At 44.9% G+C, this 17,725-nt stretch overlaps 1 pseudogene; it reads right to left on the reverse strand.

The window, feature by feature from the left end:
- Window positions 1-16,520: 16,520 nt before the first annotated feature.
- On the reverse strand, window positions 16,521-17,448 carry LOC129037348 (10 kDa heat shock protein, mitochondrial-like; annotated as a pseudogene).
- Between the last annotated feature and the right edge of the window lie 277 nt (window positions 17,449-17,725).

A 17,725-nucleotide genomic window follows, 5' to 3' on the forward strand; every position in this document is an offset into this window, starting at 1 on the left:
CCAATCAGATGTAGATTTGGTCTTTTCACATAGTCCCACATTTCTTGGAGGCTTTGCTCATTTCTTTTTATTCTTTTTTCTCTAAACTTCCCTTCTTGCTTCATTTCATTCATTTCATCTTCCAGGGCTGATACCCTTTCTTCCATTTGATCGCATTGGCTCCTGAGGCTTCTGCATTCTTCACATAGTTCTCGAGCCTTGGTTTTCAGCTCCATCAGCTCCTTTAAGCACTTCTCTATATTGGTTATTCTAGTTATATATTCTTCTAAATTTTTTTCAAAGTTTTCAACTTCTTTGCCTTTGGTTTGAATATCCTCCCGTAGCTCGGAGTAATTTGATCGTCTGAAGCCTTCTTCTCTCAGCTCGTCAAAGTCATTCTCCGTCCAGCTTTGTTCCGTTGCTGGTGAGGAACTGCGTTCCTTTGGAGGAGGAGAGGTACTCTGGTTTTTAGAGTTTCCAGTTTTTCTGCTCTGTTTTTTCCCCATCTTTGTGGTTTTATCTACTTTTGGTCTTTGATGATGGTGATGTACAGATGGGTTTTTGGTGTGGATGTCCTTTCTGTTAGTTTTCCTTCTAACAGACAGGACCCTCAGCTGCAGGTCTGTTGGAGTACCTGGCCGGCCGTGTGAGGTGTCAGTCTGCCCCTGCTGGGGGGTGCCTCCCAGTTAGGCTGCTCGGGGGTCAGGGGTCAGGGACCCACTTGAGGAGGCAGTCTGCCCGTTCTCAGATCTCCAGCTGCGTGCTGGGAGAACCACTGCTCTCCTCAAAGCTGTCAGACAGGGACATTTAAGTCTGCAGAGGTTACTGCTCTCTTTTTGTTTGTCTGTGCCCTGCCCCCAGAGGTAGAGCCTAGAGAGGCAGGCAGGCCTCCTTGAGCTGTGGTGGGCTCCACCCAGTTCAAGCTTCCAGGCTGCTTTGTTTACCTAAGCGAGCCTGGGCAATGGCGGGCGCCCCTCCCCCAGCCTCGCTGCCGACTTGCTGTTTGATCTCAGACTGCTGTGCTAGCAATCAGCGAGACTCCGTGGGCGTAGGACCCTCTGAGCCAGGTGCGGGCTATAATCTCCTGGGGCACCGTTTCCTAAGCCCATCGGAAAAGCACAGTATTCGGGTGGGAGTGGCCCGATTTTCCAGGTGCCGTCTGTCACCCCTGGAAAGGGAACTCCCTGACCCCTTGTGCTTCCCGAGTGAGGCAATGCCTCGCCCCTGCTTCGGCTGGCGCACGGTGCACTCACCCACTGACCTGCGCCCACTGTCTGGCACTCCCTAGTGAGATGAACACGGTACCTCAAATGGAAATGCAGAAATCACCTGTCTTCTGCGTCGCTCACGCTGGGAGCTGTAGACCGGAGCTGTTCCTATTCGGCCATCTTGGCTCCTCCCCCGAAAGAGCTAATTTTGTATTTTTAGTAGAGACAGAGTTTCACCATGTTGGGCCGGCTGGTCTTGAACTCCCAACCTTAGGTGATGCGCCTGCCTCAGCCTCCCAAAGTGTTGGGATTACAGGCGTGAGCCACCGCATCCAGCCTGGTTTGTTATTAATTACAGGTTATTCATGGCCATTCTCTCTAAAGTTAATTAATTGGTTGTAGAAAGCTTCAAAGTAAGCTAGAGATGAGTTATTCTTTGCTTAGGGGAAGGATTCCATTACTGGTATGTTGGAGTTAGAAAGGCACTGGTCTAGATGAAGACAGGGATATTCAGATACACATTTACAGTATTTCCTGCTCTCCCAGACCAAATTAACATTCCACTGGCGCTAAGAAGAGAAAGACAGGAGAGACCACACAGGAAGACATGAGCAGAGAAAGAGCATTGGTATTGGTCAGGAACAAGGAAGCCTCCTGTCAGTGGAGGTCAGCTCCCAGAGGCTGTTCAGTCTCCATGTATGAGAGGGCGGTTCACTGCTCCGCTGAGGTGCCTTACTAATTGTCCTTGTCTGGCGACTTTCCCCTATCCCACTCACAGAGCAGTTAGCATACCACACATTGCTTGTCTATCAGAGACGGCAACCCCCTTTCCCAGCAAAGCTTTTTCCACCTCCCTACCCGGCAGCTCTTCGTACTCAGCTGGCCCTCCCTAGCCTGATAGCTCTCACCAGAGCAAGACTGGGCCAGACAGAAGCTGGATGCCATCTCCCACTGAGCAGGGCTATGGGGGAAGACACCTTCCACTGCAATCACAACTGGGGTTGGGCTATCAGTAGAAAGCAGAACGTAAGGGCAGGAAAGGATGGAGGAGGGCCACATTTACTTCTCAGCTCACATTTCACAAAACACTGCCAAGCTCTGCAAATTCTATGTTCAGAAATTCCACCCAGGACCCTGGCCTCCAGGTAAGGAGGATAGGAAGGGCCAGTCCTAGATACTGCCTTGTCCACCTGCACACTGGTGGGTGAAACAGTGTCTTTACAAGATGACTACTTTATACCATTAGTTTTATTCTTATTATTCAGTTTTTAAAAAAACTCATTTCATTACTTAAAAAAATAAAAGAAATATTTCAAGTATATAACCACCAAAGTTGGCTGAAAATATTTCTTATTCTTCCCTTTTTAGCATTACATGTTGGATAAGATTACAACCAGCTTGAGTCTAAATGTGATTTAGAACATTTTCAATTCCAAAGAATGATGAAGTATGAAGTAATTTGTTTTGGGCTAACAAACTAATTTCAGCTGAATTAATGGTAAAATTTTTTTAATTACCCAAATATGTTTTTTTAAAAAAACAAACTGTAGAAACTCACATATTTGTAAGAACATCCAAGCACTGTTAATTCCAAACACTGTCATCTTAGATCTAATGATTTTCGTACATAGCATTGATTTCTGAGGTTGCAAATGCTTACCTAAGCCAAACTTAGACAACAGGGCAACAACTTAGTGCTTTGAAACATTCTATAAATTTTTCTAAACATCACTAACACTTGCTTTAATGTTAATCTTTTTTCAAACTCTTAAAGACTAAAAAGTGAATTGTAATTTTATATTTTAAGGCTTAGTCTTTGTGATGATAAAAGTAATTTCCTAGCCGGGCATGGTGGCTCATGCCTGTAATCCCAGCACTTTGGGAGGCTGAGGCAGGTAGATCACCTGAGGTCAGGAGTTTGAGACCAACCTGGTCAACATGGTGAAACCCCATCTCTACTAAAACTACAAAAATTAGCTGGGTGTGGTGGCACATGCCTGTAATCCCAGTTACTTGGGAGACTGAGGCAGGAGAATAGCTCAAACCCGGGAGACGGAGGTTGGCATGAGCTGAGATCGTGCCATTGCACTCCAGCCTGGGCAACAAGAGCGAAACTTCGTCTCAAAAAAAAAAAAAAAAGAAAGTAATTTTCCTGACAGTCTTCAAAAATTAGTCTTTAAACTCAATACTATATTTTCTTAAGAATCCATTAAGTCTTCAGAATTCAAAGATTAAAGATACTTGGAAATTGAACCTAAGTTTTAAGTGAAAATAAAAAATGCCTATAATCTTTATGCTTCTTCCACATTTGCAGAACAAAGCATATTTATTAAAACTTTAAGCCAGGTGTGGTGGCTCACAGCTGTAATCCCAGCACTTTGGGAGGCCGGGGTGGGTGAATCACCTGAAGTCAGCAATTCAAGACCAGCCTGGTCAACACGGTGAAATCCCATCTCTACTAAAAATACAAAAAATTAGCCAGGCATGGTGGCACATGCCTAAAATCCTAGCTACTCAAGAGGCTGAGTCAGGAGAATCACTGGAACCCAGGAGGCAGAGGTTGCAGTGAGCTGAGATTGCACCATTGCACTCCAGCCTGGGTGACAAGAGCAAGACTCCATCGCAAAAAAAATAAAGAAAAAAAAAACTTTAGAGAATCAGGCACACCCTCTGACATTTTAAGATACTTAATCATTGTTTTATGAAAAGATACAACATGTGACTGAAAACATTAGATTGTCTTGAATCGAAACATGGATTTAATGATATTGAATGGACAAATGCCCCTTAAGGGCATTTGAGTCTCACTACAGCATAGCAGCTGCCCTGAGCAAAGCAAAAGCCAGGTTTAGCAATACCTCATGCGAAAATAATTTAGGGAATGTAGCCAGCAGTTCTATCAGTCTACGCCCATTTTGAGGTTTCCACCAAAAAAGAAAGAAAGAAAGAAAAAAGGCCAATATGATATTGGTCAGTATTAACAGAAAAATACACATGATAGTCACTCTCTCCCTACTGAGAAGCATGATATTCAATTCTGGATGTAAATAACTATTTTTATTTTATTTATTTATTTATTTTTTGGAGACAGAGTTTCACTCTTGTTGCCCAGGCTGGAGTGCAATGGGCACGATCTTGGCTCACCGCAACCTCTGCCTCCCAGGTTCAAGCAATTCTCCTGCCTCAGCCTCCCAAGTAGCTGGGATTACAGGCATGCACCACCACGCCCAGCTAATTTTTGTATTTTCAGTAGAGACAGGTTTTCTCCATGTTAGTCAGGCTGGTCTCGAACTCCCAGCCTCAGGTGATCCGTCCATCTTGGCCTCCCAAAGTGGTGGGATTACAAGTGTGAGCCATCGTGTCTGGCCCAGATAACTATTTCTAAAAAGATATAACTTCCGGCCAGACACAGTGGCTCATGTCTGTAACCCCAGCACTTTGAGGGGCTGAGATGGGTAGATTGCTTTGAGCCCAAGAGTTTGAGACCAGCCTGGGCAACATGGCGAAACCCTGTCTACAAAAATGCAAAAACATAGCTGGCATTGGTGGCTCACACTTCTAGTCCCAGCTACTCAGGAGGCTGAGGCCAGAGAAACGCTTGAGCCCAGGAAGCGGAGGTTGCAGTGAGCTGAGATTGTGCCACTGCACTCTAGCCTGGGTGACACAGTGAGACCCTGACTCAAAAAAAAAAAAAAGAAAAAAGAAAAACCTCCCAGGCCTGGTGCGGTGGCTCACTCCTGTAATCCCAGCACTTTGGGAGGCCGAGGCGGGCGGATCACGAAGTCAGGAGTTCGAGACCATCCTGGCTAACACGGTGAAACCCCGTGTCTACTAAAAATACAAAAATTAGCCAGGCATGGTGGCACATGCCTGTAGTCCCAGCTACTCAGGAGGCTGAGGCTGGAGAATCATTTGAACTCAGGAGGTGGAGGTTGCAGTGAGCCGAGATCATGCCACTGCACTCCAGCCTGGGCAACAGAGTGAGACTCTGTCTCAAAAAAAAAAAAAAAAAAAAAAAAAAAACCAAAAAACCAGAAAAAGAACAGGAACAACAACAACAAAAAACCTCCCAAAAAACACAACTTCAAAATGCATCAGGAGACTGAAGGGCCTTTACACATGTCAAGCAAGGAACAGTTGTAAAAACTAACCTGAAGAGCTTTGAAAAGAGACATCTCAGTTATGCTGGCTGACTTTCCATTTGTGAAGGGTATTTTGTGGGAAACAGACTAGGCTTAGCCTGCATTGCTTTGGGATGTAGAACCTAGACCAACGGGGGCACATTACAGGGACAAATTTAGGTTTAATTTTCTTTTTCTTTTTTTTTTTTCTTGGAGACACAGTCTGCTCTGTTGCTCAGGCTGGAGGGCAGTGGTGGGATCTCAACTCACTGCAACTTCTGCCTCCTGGGTTCAAGCAGTTCTCATGCTTCAGCTTCCCAAGTAGCTGGGATTACAGGCACGTGCCACCACACCCAGCTAATTTTTGTATTTTTAGTAGAGATGAGGTTTCGCCATGTTGCCCAGGCTGGTCTTGAACTCCTGAGCTCAGGCAATCCGCCCACCTCAGCCTCTCAAAGTGCTGGGATTACAGGCATGAGCCACTGCGCCCAGCCGAGCAAATCATTTTCAAGGCCCTGGAGTCCAGTTTCCCCTTCAAGGGTGTTGTGGATATCCTGGAATTTTCTGCCGAATTGCCGTAAGAAGCTCACTTTCTGGACCTTCATGGGCCCCCTCCCTGGTCCATTCTCCTGAGAATGGGCCACACCGCTGGTGTGCTTGCTTCTGGGGCCAAGGGGTGGGCAAGAATTTAGGTGGAGCTTGGACACATGGATGAGAAGTTCCCACAGATGCACACTTGTCCGTCCCATGGTCAGGAAAGAGCTGAGAGTTGGAGAGGAAAGTGGCTAGGCCAGAAGGGGCCTGGAGCTGGGACTGGACCAGATCTTTCTGCCTCCCCCAGCTGGGGCAGACAGTGAGTTTGAGAATTCTGAATTGGTAATAGAGTTTCAGGTCCTTCTGAGGGTAGATATTCTGGATATAAATAATGAGGCCCTAAGCACCCTCGCACAAATGTAATTGGAATGTTCCTAAATTCCCTTGCCTTCTGGATTACCTTTTTCTTCACCATCCTAAGAAAATACATATGTTGTGACCCCACATAAGTGCAGAAAGCCCAGAACTCATCCAGAAGTTCTCCAGGAGGGTCTCTGTCACCTAGCACCAATTCCTTCTGCTCATGTTTTCAGGTCTTTTCCAGATGGTCTTTATGTGTGCCTATTTCCCCCACCTTTCACTTCCAGCATGAGCATGAGCTCCAGACATCACCATCTTTAGGCTTTTATGTGCTATAGATTTTCATGGAAATTCTGGGGAAACTAAAATTTAATTGCTTGCAAAAAAAAAAAAAAAAATAGGGCTGATCAATCATTGCTGGCCCTCCAGTTCATGAATCTTTCTCGGCCACAGGGAACTTGTTATTTTTTTCCCTTGCCAAATCTCCCAGTTGCTTCCATGATACTGGGGTCCACCTTCTCATCCTGATAGGTTTTCTCCAATCTTCTCTTGATCGTAGTTCAAGGGCCTCCACCACTTGATGTGTCAAAGCCCAATCTGAAAATTCCCATTTGTTATTCAGAGGCACTTACCTAACTTTTTTCCAACCTATCCCAGGACTGGCCCGGGACCTTGTTTCTTATAACCAAAGGGCATATTAAGGTATGGCAAAATTAAAAGCAGGGGGCCAGGTGCAATGGTTCATGCCTGTAATCCCAGCACTTTGGGAGGTCGAGGCAGGCGGATCACCTGAGGTCTGGAGTTCGAGAGCAGCCTGGCCAACATGGAGAAACCTGTCTCCACTAAAAATACAAAAATTAGCCCTGCATGGTGGTGCACACCTGTAATCCCAGCTACTTGGGAGGCTGAGGCAGGAGAATTGTTTGAACCTGGAAGGCAGAGGTTGCAGTAAGCCAAGATTGTGCCCTGTACACCAGCCTGGGTGACAGAGTGAGATTCTGTCTTTAAAAAAAAAAAAAAAAATTAAAAGCAGGTATTGGGGGGTGGGAGAGAAAGAAGGAGGAGAAAGAAAAGAAGGAGAGGAGGAAGAAGAAAGAGGGGAATAGGAGAGAATGAGGAGGGAAGTAGGAGAAGAAGAAAAATAAAACAGCTTCCTACTTAAGAGACTGCTTGTCCTCTATTGAGGCCAGGTGCAAATTTTCTTCCCGTTACACACAAGTCTTTGTTCTCAGCCTGATTATTTTCTTAGACTGGATCCCCAGAAATAAACCACTGAGACAAGGGTACGAACATTTGTTCAACTCTTTCAGATATATTATCAAGTTCTGCTGCAGCTCCTTTGACTCGGTTTATGGTAAATTCTCCTTGACTTGATTCAGGCATTTTACCGGGCACTCAACTTACTTTGCTCATATTTGTATTCACAAGGTTTTAGTGAAATAAAAATTGTTCCCTGCCACATTCTACCTCAACAAAAAAGAAAAAAAAATCTATAGACTCCTGTGGGAGATGATCATGGAGCTCACCCTTGTCTTGTTTGCTGGCAATAATGGGAATGTTTCTGGCATTTCCCCATTAAATATAATGTTGCCCCTTGGTTGGTTTGACATACACACTTTTTTTTTTTTCCCCAGACAGTGTCTTGCTCTATCACCCCAGCTGGAGTGCAGTGGCATGATCACAGCTCACTGCAGCCTTGATCTCCTGGGCTCAATCGATCCTCCTGCCTCAGCCTCCCAAACAGCTAGGATTATGGGCATGTGCCACCATGCCTGGCTAATTTTTTTTTTTTTTTTTTCTGGTGGAGATGGGGCTTCACCATGTTGCCCAGGCTGCTCTCAAACTCCTCAGCTCAAGCAGTCTGCCTGCCTCAACCTCCGAAATTGCTAGGATTATAGGTGTGAGCCACCACACCTGGCTGAGACACACCTTTTGTTTTGTTTTTTTGTTTTGTTTTTTGTTTTTTTGACATAGAGTTTTACTCTTGTTGCCCAGGCTGGAGTGCAATGGTGCCATCTCGGCTCACTGCAACCTCCACCTCCCACGTTCAAGTGATTCTCCTGCCTCAACCTCTCAAGTGGCTGGGATTACAGGTGTGCACCACCACACCCTGCTAATTTTATATTTTTAGTAGAGACCAGGTTTTGCCATGTTGGTCAGGCTGGTCTCAAACTCCTGACCTCAGGTGATCCACCCACCTTGGCCTCCCAAAGTGCTGGGATTACAGGTGTGAGCCACCATGCCCGGCTGAGACATACACTTTTAAAATCAGGTCAGGGCCGGGTGTGGTGGCTCACGCCTGTAATCCCAGCACTTTGGGAGGCCAAGGCAGGTAGATCACCTGAGGCCAGGAGTTCTAGACCAGCTTAGCCAACATGGTAAAGCCTCATCTCTTAAAAAAAAAATTATAAAATAAAATCAGGTCAAGAAGAGACTCATCTTGTTCTAATCAAAATTATTGATTTCAAACTGGGCACAGTGGCTCACACCTGTAATCCCAGCACTTTGGGAGGCCGAGGTGGGTGGATCATCTGAGGCCAGGAGTTTGAGACCATCCAGGCCAACATGGAGAAACCCCATCCCTACTAAAAACACGAAAATTAGCCGGGCATGGTGGTACGCACCTGTAATCCCAGCTACTCAGGAGGCTGAGGTGGGAGAATGGCTGGAACCCGGGAGGCACAGGTTGCAGTGAGCTGAGTTCACACCATTGCACTCCAACCTGGGCAACAGATCAAGACTGTGTTGGCATTTGGGAGTTTTGTGTGTTCCCTGAACCGGGAAGCATCCAGTAAGACATCTCAGATATTTGCAAATATCATGAATTCATCCCGTCCAAGTACCCATCTGATATGCAAGTCTGCGTTTTAACATTCCTACCAAGTGGCCACCCATCCAACCTCTGTCTGTCTAAATGCTAGCAATAGTGTTGCCAATTTTCTTTGACCTCCTATAGCATCTATACACTGTTTCTAGTTTTATCCCTTGGGTGATCACAATAAACCTAATACATTCTTTTTCCTCTGCCCAGAAAGCTTTTTTCACGTTTACAAGACACATTCATGCTAATTTTTATTTATTTATTTATTTTTGAGACAGAGTCTCACTCTATAGCCCAGTCTGGGGTGCAGTGGTGCTATCTCAATGCACTGCAACCTCCAAATTCCATCTCCTGGGTTCAAGCAATTCTCCTGCCTCAGCCTCCCGAGTAGCTGGGTTTACAGGCCTGAGCTACCATGCCTGGCTAATTTTTGCGTTTTTAGTAGAGACGCGGTTTCGTCATGGTGGCCAGGCTGGTCTCGAACTCCTGGCCTCAAGTGATCCACCTGCCTCGGCCTCCCAAAGTGCTGGGATTACAGGCGTGAGCCACCATGCCTGGCCCATATTAATCTTTTAAAATAAAATAAAATTCTATCTCTTCCAAAAGAAAAAAAGCAGACTTCAGCGAAAACTATGCCTCAGGAGAAGTCAGGTTGAGATGCCTCTTGCTGCCCCTGCAGACCCTGTACACTGGTACTGCTGCCACCACCAGACTGGATTCTAACCCACCCTACTTCTGTGCATTACCTGCTCCTGACTCAGAGTCCCAGGGAAGGGTCTCTGGTTAGCCAAGTTTGGGTCAGAACCAGCAAGCACTATGGCACCCAGGGTCAGGAAAAGTAAGTGCCTGGCTTTCCAGTGGGAGCCCATTTTCTACCAAGATTCATACAAACTCTTACCCCAGAATAGGGTGCTGATGCTAAGTAGGCAAGAATAGAAACCACAAATATCTACTCCCCATCTATTCTATTTTTCCTTAAAAATTTCACTGGGAGTCAATGTTGATTATCTTTTCAGTATTTGAAATGATAATATTATTTTTTGCATCAGATTGATTACTAAAGTAACTACATTGATAGATTTCCTAATGTTCAGCCATCCTCCCATTCTTCCAATAAAATTCATTTGGTGGTGTTACTGTATTCTTTTAATATACAGCTGCATTCTATTTGCCAATATTTAGGATTTCTCATGGATAATTCATAAGTGAGATTGGCGTGTATAATCCTTTTCAGGATTTAGTATCTAAATTTTGATTCCATTGTAAATAGTTCGGATGATTTTCTTCCCTCTCTATTCTCGGGAGCAGTTTAAATACTTGCAGGCTGGGCGTGGTGGTTCATGCCCGTAATCCCAGCCCTTTGAGAGGCTGAGGCTGGCAGATTGCTTGGACTCAGGAGTTTAAGACTAGTCTGTGCAACATGGCAAAATCTCGTCTCTTTAAAAAAATACAAAAAAGTTAGCTAGGCATGGTGGTTCGTGCCTGTAGTCCCAGCTACTCAGGAGGCTGAGGTGGGAGGATGGCTTGAGCCCGGGAGGTGGAGGTTGCAATGAGCTGAGATTGCACCACTGCACTCCAGCCTGGGCAACAGAGCCAGACCCTGTCTCAAAAAAATAAATGGCCGGGCGTGGTGGCTCAAGCCTGTAATCCTAGCACTTTGGGAGGCCGACGTGGGCAGATCACGAGGTCAGGAGTTCGAGACCATCCTGGCCAACATGGTGAAACCCTGTCTCTACTAAAAAATACAAAAAAATTAGCAGGGCGTGGTGGTGGGCGCCTGTATTCCCAACTACTCAGGAGGCTGAGGCAGGAGAATGGTGTGAACCCGAGAGGTGGAGCTTGCAGTGAGCCGAGATGGTGCCACTGCACTCCAGCCTGGGGGACAGAGCCAGATTCTGTCTCAAAATAAATAAATAAATAAAATACTTGCAAATATTTGTAAATACTGTGTACCAGGAACTCTTCTAGGTATGTTGTATACATTAATTCATCTAATCTCTGCAACAACCATATAAGTATCATTATTTCTATCTACACAAGAGAAAAAAAAAAACTGACAGAGTGGTTAAGTAGCTTGCCCAAGACCACAAAGTTAATCAACATGACATGTTCCTTGAAGATTTGAAAGCATTTACCTGTGAAATTTATCCAGGACTGGTGTTCATTTGAATAAGAAGTTCTTTGATAATTTTAAAAATAAAATCCTAGAACAGTAGTTTTCAAAGTATAGTCCTCAGATCAGCAGCCTTGGCACCACCTGGAAACAGACCTACTGAATCAGAAACTCTGTGGTGGGTCCCAGCAATTGGAATTTAACAGCCCAGATGATTCTGACATGTGTTCATGTTTAAGAACCACTGAGCTAGAAATATAACCGGATTACTCAAAAACTTCAGGGAATAGGCTGGGTGCGGTGGCTCATGCCTGTAATCCTAGCACTTTGGGAGGCTGAGGCGGGTGGATTACCTGAGCTCAGGAGTCCGAGACCAGCCTGGGCAACACAGTGAAACCCTGTGTCTACTAAAATACAAAATATTAGCCGGGCTTGGTGGCGGGCACCTGTAATCCCAGCTATTCGGGAGGCTGAGGCAAGAGAATCACTTAAACCCGGGAGGCGGAGGTTGCAATGAGCCGAGATTGTGCCACTGCCCTCTAGCCTGGGTGACAGAGTGAGACTCCCTCTCAAAAAAAAAAAAAAAAAAAAAAAAAAAAAAACTCAGGGGAACATGGCTGAACCAAAAACTAAGGGCAGACTGGGCACGGTGGCTCACACCTGTGATCCCAGCACTTTAGGAGGCTAAGGCAGGTGGATTACCTGAGGTGAGGAGTTTGAGATCACCAATCTGACCAATATGGTGAAAACTTGTCTCTACTAAAAATACAAAAATTATCTGGGCACGGTAGGATGCGCCTGTAGTCCCAGCTACTCAGGAGGCTGAGACAGGAGAATTGCTTGAACCCAGGAGCTGGAGGTTGCAGTGAGCTGAGATCGTGCCACTGCACTCCAGCTTGGGTGACAGAGTGAGACTCTGTCTAAAAAAAAATAAATTAATTAAAAAAAGTAAGGGCAGTGTCTTTTGTCTTTGTTCACAAAGCTCTTCTTTTTTTGAGGAAATGCTTCTGTCTCACAGCAATGCAATCATGTGGTTTTGATGGGTTTTCTAAATCAGGACACTGCTCTGTAGTGGGCACATGATATTCCAGACATTCTAATATCTTATTTATCTGGCTTTAGCGAGTGTTCCAGACAGGGGCATGCATCCCAAGTCAGGGCAATTAGAGTTTTGCCCAGGATTTACATTTGGATATGGAGGAGAAAGTGCTTTGCTTTTTGCATTATGGAGGTGGGACAGACATTAACTGAGTAATTATCTGATAATTCCCCTGCCAGGTGGAAAAAGCCCACCTACAGAGAAGAGAGTAAGTCCAGAACAATGAAAAAACTAAGTTAAAAGACCTAAGAAGCTCATTTGAGAACCTGTATCTGTCATCCTGAAACCAGTCACACCCTGAATTTACCAGTTACACAAGCCAATAAACTCTTTTATGCTCAGACTATTTTGAGTTTCTGTCATTTCTAACAGAAAGCATGCTGGCTGCTATACTAGAGATAAAGAGTAAATAGAAGGTATTAAACTAATAATCATAATACTTGAATTTTCAAATCCATTACGCGTGTGTGTGTGTGTGTGTGTGTGTGTGTTTTGAGATGTAGTTTCACTCTTGTTGCCCAGGCTGGAGCGCAATGGCACGATCTTGGCTCACTGCAACCTCTGCCTCCTGTGTTCAAGCGATTCTCCCGCCTCACCCTCCCATGTAGCTTGTATTACAGGCATGCGCCACCACGCCCAGCTAATTTTTTGTATTTTTAGTAGAGACAGGGTTTCACCATGTTGGCCAGGCTGGTCTCAAACTCCTGACCTCAAGTGATCTGCTCACCTCAGCCTCCCAAAGTGCTGGGATTACAGGCATGAGCCACTACTCCCAGCTGCATTACTATTTTGACAGCACAGAAGTGTTCTATCTAAATTATACTTTCGTATTACTTTACACCTTAAAATATTGCATAACTGGCTAAATAATTTTGGCTTTTTATGTCATTGGTCCATAAACTTGCATTTTTTCCTGAACCCAAGCCGTTACTTCCATCTTTCACCAGTGGGCTATAATACTTTTGTTCTCTTGCCACTGGCAGCTGCCACACACACACACAAAAATCAACTCTAAACTGCCAACACCTTTGGGAATTTGTTCACTTGAAAGGAAATCGAATATGGCCAGTGTTGGCAGCTCTCTTTCCTGGTTGGCTTAACCATAAGGAAAACCCTGACACATAGGAGGCACTAAATACTCATTGAATAAATAAAATGAAAACCCATGTCGGCCAGGTGCGGTGGCTCATGCCTGCAATCCCAGCAATTTGGGAGGCTGAGGCGGGCGGATCACCTGAGGTCAAGAGTTCAAGACCAGCCTGGCCAACATCGTGAAAATCTGTCTCTACTAAAAATACAAAAATTAGCCAGGCGTGGTGGCACGTGTCTGTATTTCCAGCAACTCAGGAGGCGGAGACAGGAGAATTGCTTGAACCTCGGAGGCAGAGGTTGCAGTGAGCCAAGATTGCACCACTGCACTCCAGGCTGGGCGACAGAGTGAGACTCTGTCTCAAAAAAATGAAAAAAAAAAAAAAGAAAAGAAAAGAAAGAAAGAGAACCCATATGTTCATGAAGATCATGGCAATAAATAAATAAATAAAAAGAAAAGAGAACCCAGAAAAAACTTAACATTATTTTAAAACACTGAGAATTTTATTTCTGCCATTATGCATGAATTTAGAAAATTTATTCTTTTTGGCAAATATGAAGTGTCAGGGATAAGTGTAGTTACAGTAACAGAGTTTGGTTCATGGGGTTGTTAAGCCTTCAGCCAGCTCAACAAGAATACCTGTGCCAACTGCACACCCCCATGCTTGGGCTTGTCAGGTAGGTGAGCTATGAGCATTCAGCTGGTGCTGCTTATCTCTGACCCAACTTCACCCTCTCAGCTGTCCAAGTGGATTAGTGTATTGTCTTGGCTCCTGGTCAAGGCTGGCTTAAATGTGTATTTCTGAAATGTTTATGGTCAGTGAGATTCCTGCCTGAGTGATGCTAAGCACATTACTCTGCTGAGGTATCACCCTTAATAGGATATACCTTCCAGTGAAAATTACCCTCTGGGAGAGCCATTCGTTCCACTTGCAGTACCTGAAAGATTCCCTCCACATTGTTGTGGTTTTCTCTGTTTCCAGCACTTTTGAAAATTGACCTTGTTAAGAAAAGAACAGGCCGGCCACAGTGGCTCACGCCTGTAATCCCAGCACTTTGGGAGGCCAAGGCAGGCGGATCACAAGGTCAGGAGATCAAGACCATCCTGGCTAACATGTGAAACCCCATTTCTACTAAAAATACAAAAAAATTTAGCTGGGCGTGGTGGCGGGTGCCTGTAGTCCCAGCTACTCGGTAGGCTGAGGCAGGAGAATGGCATGAACCTGGGAGGCGGAGCTTGCAGTGAGCCGAGATCGTGCCACTGCACTCCAGCCTGGGCGACAGAGCAAGACTGTGTCTCAAAAAAAAAAAAAAAAAAAGATAAAGAAAAAAAGAAAAGAAAAGAACAATAGGTTTCCTGGAAGATCCATCACTTTTTTTTCTAAAGCAAATTCATTTAACTGTCAGATACAAGTGTCTTTTGGCTACCAGAACCTAAAAAGCATATACCTTAAAACACAAATCCTTTGAAAAAATTCATACAACTGCAACTTTTATCTTTTTTTTTCAACAAGTTCACCTGCTGTCAAAAGCAACTTTTATCTATTACAGCTGTACTTTGCTCATCTCTTCTGGACATTCATAGAACAGAAAAGAATATGTCTTTGATGTTTTAAATCAATAATCCATTTTTAAAGAGTTTTGAGGAATTGATACTGTCACTAAGTATCACCTTAAATAGCCTACTTTTGTTGCTCTGTTCCCTTTGGGTAATTCCCTTGAATATCCTGAGGATCTGATGCTAAGTGGATTTGATTAAGGAACTAAAAGGATTCCAACTGTTTAGAAATGTGAAACCTATCCAATATTCTTCTAGAATTTTCACTGGATATCACAACTGTAATAGTTTATATAGTAGATCCTCACTATTTGCAGAGTTGGCCCTACTTCCTTTTGTTTCAGAACAAAAGATAATCCTGTAAATTTGTTTCTGCAGATTAGATTTTTGAGCTTTGGGAGGAGACCATTTCACCTTGCTTTAAGTGGTTGAGAAACAAACAGTTAAATTGTTTATTATGAAAATATACAAGTTCCAATTTGACAAAATAAAGTGTCAAAGCAGTCAGTGATGGAGCTGATACATACCCGGGAGGTTCTGGCATGCCCTAAAGATGCTGTTTGCTCAAATCATTTGAGGGAGTTGGGGGTTGGTCAGACACCTGTCTCTGTTCAGTTCTGTCTTGTTTTGTGACATTGACATCAATCCCTTTAAACTTTTTATCCTCTCTGATGTGTTCCATTCTGAAACATTTCAAAGCACCTAGCCTGACCAAGCAATATTCTGTAAGTAGAATGTAAAGCTCACCTTCAGGCAATGACTAAAACCTCTGAAATTGATCCAAAACCATTTTCCTCTATCCTAATTGTATATTCCTCATTCTTATCTTCCTTGGTGTCTGAGTCCTTCACCTCTGCACTTTCTTCTAATACCTGCCTTGGGGCACTTACTCACTCTGACCATTTTGGTCACACGTCTCTGGGATGGTGCTGCCTTGAGTGGTGTGGATCCACACAGTAGCTGTAGTTGCTGGTGAAGGAATCTATAGTCCCAAGCTGACACTGAGGACCATTCCCTGCTGCATCCCCACGGACAATCCAGAGGGTGCTTAGCTTCTGTCTGGGTGCTGTTTAGGGTTTTAAGGTCATTACCTGCCTCCAGTTGTTTCTAATTAACCTTTTCTGGCTCCCTGTGAATGACTAACTCAGACCTTACCTTTTTTAAACAGTCCCCCAAAATTACAGTTAATCACAAAACTAACAAATTTAACAGCTTTTTTTTTTTTTAGACAGAGTCTTGCTCTGTCGCCCAGGCCGGAGTGCAGTGGCGCAATCTTGGCTCACTGCAACCTCCGCCTCCCGGGTTCAAGCGATTCTCCTACCTCAGCCTCCCTAGTAGCTAGGACTACAGGCGAGCGCCACCACACCTGGGTAATTTTTGTATTTTTAGTAGGGACAGGGTTTCACCATGTTGGCCAGGATGGTCTGGATCTCTTGATCTCGTGATCTGCCCGCCTTGGCCTCCCAAAGTGCTGGGATTACAGGCCTGAGCCACAACGCCTAGATTTCTTTAAAATACCTTTTATTGGCCAGGCACGGTCAAAAAAAGAGATATGGAAAGTATTTACATGATGAAAGATTTCAGAACTTCAGTGGAATGGGCAGCTTCGCATTGATGCCATTTCAATAGTGACCTATTTCAGTCTACATGCTTTCCAAGAATGTCACCATCTCAGCCGGGCGCGGTGGCTCACGCCTGCAATCCCAGCACTTTGGGAGGCTGAGGCGGGCGGATCACGAGGTCAGGAGATCAAGACCATCTTGGCTAACACGGTGAAACCCTGTCTCTAGTAAAAATACAAAAAATTAGCCTGGCGTGGTGGCGGGCGCCTGTAGTCCCAGCTACTCGGGAGGCTGAGGCAGGAGAATGGCGTGAACCTGAGGCGGAGGTTGCAGTGAGCCGAGATCACGCCACTACACTCCAGCCTGGGCGACAGAGCGAGAGTCCGTCTCAAAAAAAAAAAAAAAAAAAAGTTACTATCTCTAAATAAGAAATAATCCTGCTGGGCACAGTGGCTCACGCCTGTAATCCTAGCACTTTGGGAGGCTGAGGCGGGCGAATCGCCTGAGGTCAGGAATTCAAGACCAACCTGGCCAACAAACATGGTGAAACCCCGTCTGTACTACAAATACAAAATAATTAGCTGGGCGTGGTAGTGGGTGCCTGTAATCCCAGCTACTCCTGAGGCTGAGGCAGGAGAATCGCTTGAACCCGGGAGACGAAGGTTGCAGCGAGTCGAGATCGCGCCACTGCGCTCCAGCCTGGGGGACAGAGCGAGATTGTCTAAAAAAAAAAAAAAAAAAAAAAAAAACCTTGTCATCTACAACTACTTTGGTGCCTCCATATTCTTGAAGAAGAACTTTATCTTCAACTTTTATGCTAACTGGTTGAATCTCTCCCCTTTCCTTTAGAATCCGATCCAATAGCGACTACTCTTGCTTGCAGTACTTTTCCTTGAGATTTTTCTGGAAGCATAATGCCTCCTTTGATTACAGTTTCGGCAGTACTCCTTTCAACCAATACTCGGTCAGAGTAGAAGAAACTTTCTAAAGGTTTGTCCCAACATGACTCCCTCCGCCGCAGCCTCGTACTCTGCTGTCGTGCAGCGCCTCAAGGAGAGACCTCTTTCCTTTTTTTGTATAAACTCAAGGGATACAAGTGAGGTTTTGCTACATGGGTATACTGTCTGCGCTTTTAATGTAACCATCACCCGAATAGTGTAACTTGTACCCATTAAGTGACTTCTCATCGTTCCTCCCCTTCCCACCCTCCCAGTCTTCCAACCCTCCAACTCAAGGGATACAAGTGAGGTTTTGCTACATGGATATATTGTTTGGGCTTTT

Source organism: Pongo pygmaeus, chromosome 4 (assembly GCF_028885625.2).
Source record: "Pongo pygmaeus isolate AG05252 chromosome 4, NHGRI_mPonPyg2-v2.0_pri, whole genome shotgun sequence".
NCBI classification, from domain to species: domain Eukaryota; kingdom Metazoa; phylum Chordata; class Mammalia; order Primates; family Hominidae; genus Pongo; species Pongo pygmaeus.